This window comes from Pieris rapae, chromosome 22, assembly GCF_905147795.1.
Source record: "Pieris rapae chromosome 22, ilPieRapa1.1, whole genome shotgun sequence".
Classification (NCBI taxonomy): domain Eukaryota; kingdom Metazoa; phylum Arthropoda; class Insecta; order Lepidoptera; family Pieridae; genus Pieris; species Pieris rapae.
In genome coordinates, this window is record NC_059530.1 from 5,689,150 (window position 1) to 5,695,994 (window position 6,845).

Genomic DNA, 6,845 nt, shown 5'->3' on the forward strand with positions numbered 1-6,845 from the left:
CGCAATACTCGTCGAGCGAGTTTGCTTATCTTACCGAAGCCGCGTACAAATTATTTGAAAAAATCTATTAGGTATGAGGGTGTGCAATTATTTAACCAATTACCATCTCAAATTCGCAATATTGGAGTGTTTGACAAATTCAAAAAGGCATTAAAGATGCATGTTAGAATGAACATAGCTGACTAAAATTGTTACGGCTAATGGCGACGTGTATCTCGCTCGTATATACTATATACAAATTAATATTAAGTTTCTCATGTAAATAAAATAAATATTTCTGTTTTTTTGTAATGAGAAATAAAGTTCTTTAAACATAGAATAGTGGTATTGGCAATTAGTTACATAAATTACAACACATAAATAGGCATGCAAATGTAATATTAATTTATAATGTCATACAATAATAGGCAAGTTATGTTAGTTATTTGAAATCTTTGTCAATCTTATAATCTAGATATTTCTTAACGCTATAAAACACTTTGCCTTTAAAATTAAACCACCTTCCCCTTTAAAGAATTGCACGTCAGTGATCTATAACTTCTAGGAAGGTGAATACTTTAATAGCCATAGCATAACAGCTTTTTTCATGCATCGTGGTGGAGCATGAGTTACCCACAGCCGTGTTGGATTCCTCAGTATATACAGGCTAATTTCTTTGAATGATTGCCATAATTTGGGATGCTTTTTTACAGTCATGACTGCTTCAAGGATGTATCAACTTGGTCAAAATACACAGATCGTATAATGAAGGTCTACAGCTAACGATAGGTCCAACGCCCATAAAGTGCTTATAAATTTTCAGATCAGCCAGTGGACAAGCCGCCCAATCTATACGTAGACTGATCTAGGATTTTTACCATAGGTTGGATGAAGAGCGCTACCTTCTTTTATAGAACAGGTGGCAATCAGGCAGGAGGATGATCTGATGCTAAGTGATGCCGACATGGACATTCACAATGTCAGAATGGTTGGTGCATTGCAGGATTTATTTCTACCCTCTTTTTCCAGGAATCGTTCAGGTTCTACAAAGTGCGCAGTCAAATTGCATTCTCCCAAAATCCAAGTCATATTTCACTGGCATATAAAGAATTTGTTCATAGTATTAAAAATTATGTTCAAAGATTACAAGCAAGCAGTGTGAAAAAGCAGATAAATCGAATTTTAAAATGTGAAATATGAAGCTCAAAGTGTATAAAATCCGCGCGTATCAAATAAATTGATTGATCCCACGGGTTAAGCTCCAGTTTCTACTGTAAAATGGATAAGCAAATGACGGTTAATGAACGTAATGAGAAACGTAAACAGGAATATTGATTTTGCTTTTCATAACCATGCTTATATTATTTACAAGTAAACAGTATATACAATATTCTTGACCTAAATAGTAATAATAATAATAAAATGATAAGTAGAATATTAAAACAAATTTAAAAGCGGCAAAATATAAATTCAAAAACAGCTTACATTTACTATATTTCTCTATTATTAATAGATAATATAAATATATATAGTATATAGAACATGATTTTGAAACTTACATTTTATACTTTATCGCAAGCCAAGTAATCCATTTCAGAAAAAGAAATTGATAAAATTAAATTAATTTGGCATTTACATAACTAATTTCTATCATCATATCCATAGGTGAGCCTGTATTTCAATTCTGTAAATAACTTATCTAAGTGTTATGTATAAAACCTTGCGCTGTTAATTAATTTTGTTTCCTCAAGTGTTTTCAACACACCTGTCTGTTTGAGTGAACACTCACACACATACCCACACAGGGTGCATATGAGTGAGTGAGTGTGTGAGTGAAATATGTAACTATGTGTGTCTGGAAATCCTTTAACCGTATTTTAAGATTGTAAATAGTGAGTGGGTAGATATTAAGCAGCCTATAAATCTATTATTAGATTTAGTCTGCCTGCATATTCGGAGTCCATTTTTTTAATAATTTTATGGCCTGGCAGATCTTTGAGCCAAACATTATTTTCGGTCAAAACAGGTCAGTTCTTACGGTCAGACCAAAGACAACATTTTATTTTTTATGAACTACATATGTACTCGTAAACATTGCGTAAACAAGGCTGTATATGCCTTTGCTATGCTTTCAATTCACATATCGAACACATCATGAACTAATTTGTTCTCATTCACTTAACGAGGATTGTGCATTGGCGAGTCGAATATCCGATGAAATCGAATTGCTAACGGCGATCTTCATTCAGAGTGTTGATATTGTTTTAGATCAAAAGGCTTGGTTTATTTGAAGGTATATTAGTTGAATATGAGTATGAGACTGTAAAGATATTATTTAATATAACGTTTTAATTGAAAAGTATTACATATTAAGCTAATCATTCTACATTAATTTAACATAAGAAAGTTCTCACTCTGTTCTTGAGTTTAATTTTTTCTACATTTAAAGAAAAACACTTTTTTACGGATTATAGTTATGTATTATTGTATTTAAACTTATAATTATTTAAACATAATTTTAAATTTAACCGACGTTTCGCGTGCTTTACAGCTTGCGTGGTCACGGTGACCGCGTTTTTCTTTAAATCTGTGAAAGTTATGTTAATAAAAGACAATACTATTTTTCCAAGATTTACACTGACACTAACGTGCACTCACACTAATTCACTAGTTCGAATGGTTTTGTTCATTTCAGTCTTCACACTAGGCCCGTGGTATCATTATCAGGCAGCATTGGCTATTTCCCTGTATACTGTTTTGAAATAGTTGGATTATTTGGATGTACTGGCCTGGACTGGATTCGTTCTTACAACAAACTCCCAAGCGAAGTTAGAGAATCACTAAATTACTTCAAAAGTTTCGTTATACGTAATTTGACGAATATTTAATTCTTCAGTGATTTGCTCCAGTTCAAAAACAATTTTTTTGAAAATTTGAATGACTCAAAACTTGGCGATTGAAAAGAGTGACCACGAATTTCTTGCCAATTCTTCTTGCCCGCTCGCAAATGCGAACTGGTAGTAAATGTTAATTTAGAATCAATTTGACATCTTTTTTTGATGTTGATAAATGTACTTGAAGATATAAGAATAAAGTTATTTTGAGTTTTTAACTTAGCGGACTTATCTATGAGGCCGTTAAATACGAAATACAGGTTTAACTTTGACCCCTCTAGTTACTTATTAGCGGTTTTTATAACGCACGTAACAATTATAACTGTTTTAACAACCAGTTAACAACTAGTATTTGAACGTAAATGGTAATTTACTACATAATTGGCCGCGCTTATATTACAAAATAAAAATGTTTCACTATTATTTTTGTTAAATCTTCAAATCAGCAAAGTCCAACTGTAATCCCAAGTTCCCAATTATTTCTGTCGAGGGCAGTAATTAAGCGGTATAAAGTGGTTGGCAACCGTAATCCAACCACTTTTGTGATATTTAAATGAGTTTCATTACGGTTCGGTTATAAAAGCGGGGCCATTACGAGAAATGGACTGGAAACATCACGCTCGGATCGTAGCTCTAAGTAACTCTTTGATTTTCCAGATTTGTAACTTGCAAATTGGGTAATTGATGTGTGTGCCCGATTCCGTTGTAAAAACTCTCACCCAGTAAGAAAAAGGTTTTTTTTGTCATGCCTATATTTTTTTCCTTTGGCTGCTGGCTAGCGTATTTGGTTGCAGATCTGAAAATATCCAAGACTAAAACAAAAATACATGTATGTATGAATGCACACGCCTTAGAAGTTATACTTATTTTTCCGTACAATTGGGTTATTGATGTGTGGGCCTGATTCCGTTGTAAAAACTCTCGCCCAGTAAGAAAAAGTTTTTTTTTGTCATGCCTATATTTTTTTCCTTTGGCTGCTGGCTAGCATATTTGGTTGCAGATCTGAAAATATCCAAGACTAAAACAAAAAAAACATGTATGTATGAATGCACACGCCTTAGAAGTTATACTTATTTTGCGTACAATTGGGTTATTGATGTGTGGGCCCGATTTCGTTGTAAAAACTCGGTAAGTAAGAAAAAGGTTTTATTTTTGTCATACCTATATAGTTTTCCTTACGGACGATTCGAATCGTTCTTTGTTGAATATGGTTAAGCGGAAGATACCGCTGTGTTTTGTTGACCTTGAGTGCTGTAAAGCATTGGAAAGTTCGATTTAATGACATGAAAATAATATCTTTAAATTTTAATATTTATATGGCTTCAAACTATGGATTACAAAAGTGCAAAAATTACTATCGTAAAGTTGAAAAATACAGTATGCAAAACTTTATCTAGTTAAGAGAATGTTACTCCGTCCATACGTACTGTCAAAGTTCCAGGCCTTCCGTCCTAACAAACTATCAAAATTTTGCTATTTAGAAACGTATTTACTATGAAACAGATAAAGTAAATAAAATGATGAGCAGGGCATGTAGCCCGTTACAAAGATGACATATAGTTTAACACATTAAGTGCTCTTTTCTCGGATCTGAATGGAGCGGGGTCATAGTAGCTGTGCCTCCCACTCGGATCCGTGCGAGTGTCCCGTTGATTTTTTTTAACCACTGCCATCCCTAGCTCTCGGATCCGAGTATTCGGCACCAAATGTGCTGTATGCCAACCACTCGGATCCCAAAAATGTTTTTTACTTAGTCAAAATTGACCGTAAAAAGTTTTGGTTTTTGAAAGTAAATGGTCCACATGGAAAAAGGAACATGGGCAGACTAATAGAGCGATGGGCTAACGGGATCAAACGGGAGCACTTCTTCTGGACAGGTAACACATGAATGTATGTCAACGAGATGTTAAAGGCTTCATATTACAATTATTATTATTAAATAAAATGTACTAGACATTCTGGTATCATACTTAATAATATCAAACAGTGATCGGTGACGGCACCAACGGGCCTTTTGTGTATGTGCGCATTTAACACTTACATTTAATGTGGAGGTTTCATCCATATTTGTGTTGCAGAAGCGGGATGTTCGGGGTATTTGTTGTGTTTCACCGAGGGAGTCGGTACGGAATAAATTTAAGGAACTAAATATTATGACATTATCCGGTCAATATATTGAAACCTTGTTGTATGTCCAAAAGAATTTAAACGATTTTAAAACAAATGGTGACTTTCAACAGTATAATACGCGTATTAGAACTAATTTGAGTGTGCGACCAACCAAGCTAAAGATAAACCACTCCATATATGGAAATTGTATTCGTTTTAACAACAAACTCCCAAGCGAAATTAGAGAATTATCACTAAATAAATTTAAAGCCCTCGTTAAAAGTAAATTAATTAATAGAGCTTTTTATAAATGTGACGAATGCTTAAATGATCCTAATTCTTGGGATTGATTTGCTCCAGTTTAAACAATTTGTATTAATAACTTGCCGATTGAAAAGAGTGGCGGGATGTTTCTTGCCAGTTCTTCTTGCCCGGTATACGCCCTTGACTTGGTAATAAATGTAAATTTACAATTATTTACAATTTCTTGACGTTCATAATGTATACTTGTTTACCTAGATGAATCAAGATATTTTGTTTGTTAACATTAGCTCGAACGGTGATGTTAAACATCGTGAGGATCGTGTTAAAAAACACCCAAAAAGTCGACGGCGTGTATCAAGCACAGGAGCGATAGCGTTCTTTTGTTAACTCTATAATAGTGATACGATATCTAAGTAAAATATACCAATTCAATTTTCAAATTCTTTTGTTTCTAAATATTATCAAACAGTGATCCAACGTTCTATTTTTAACAGCGTTCTTTTGATATTTGATAATAATGATACGATATCTAAGTAATATATAATAATTCGATTTTCAATTTCTTCTGTTTCTAAATATTAACCAACAGTGATCCAACGTTCTATTTTTATCAGCGTTCTTTTGTTTATTCGATAATAGTGATACGATATCTAAGTAATATATAATAATTCGATTTTCAAATTATTTTGTTTCTAACATTGCGTAGGGAGCGAATCTGTTGAATTTAATAGTTCTACTTGATCCTGAGCAAAGCTGTAGCTGTTACATGGCTAGATTTATTAGTTCAATTACCCTTAGCGAGTTCCGAGTAACTCTACTTGCTGACGCCGACAAGTAAATTTTATACAGTACCTTTAGAGTAAGGGTTACGAGATTTTTAGTTCTTTTCCTTAAAACTAAACTAAATTTATTAAGATTAAGTACAACAATGAATAGAGAGAAATGTATATAGCTGTATAATAAAATAAATATATTAGCGTTTAGGATTAGGATTCACACGTTTGTAACTTATTATATATATACTTGTACTTAACTAAATTGTTCTAATAAAATATTTATTTACTACGTAAAGTACATATATATAGATAACATAATTCATAAAGAAGGCAATGGAAAACCTTATCGCTAACAAGTGATCTCTTTCAGACAAAAGGAAATATATATCTTAAGTGCAGAAAGTATATAACTAGAATAAAAAAGAAATTACAGCTAACGATGATACTAATCATAGACAATTATAAAACTGAATTATAAACTTAATTGTAGATGTCGCTACATAACAATAACACAAGGTGACGACGAAAAGTGGTGCTCTTCGGCCTGAAGGTATCCTAGTCTATCCTCGATCAGTAGGACCAGTGCCCAAGTAGCTAAGTGCGAGAAGTTGTATATCCTGACCGGTCCGAATAACTTTATCAGTGCCAATTAGGGTCAACGACTTACGCCCGAACCGAATAACTAATCCACAATTGTTTTCCATCTAAGATGAGACCGTGACAGTTGATCGATCTCCTATTTGCATGGTACAAACTGAACCCTACGAAGACAATACATTTTTGGCGACGGATAGAATGCAATCTCTTCGTTCTTTACACTCAA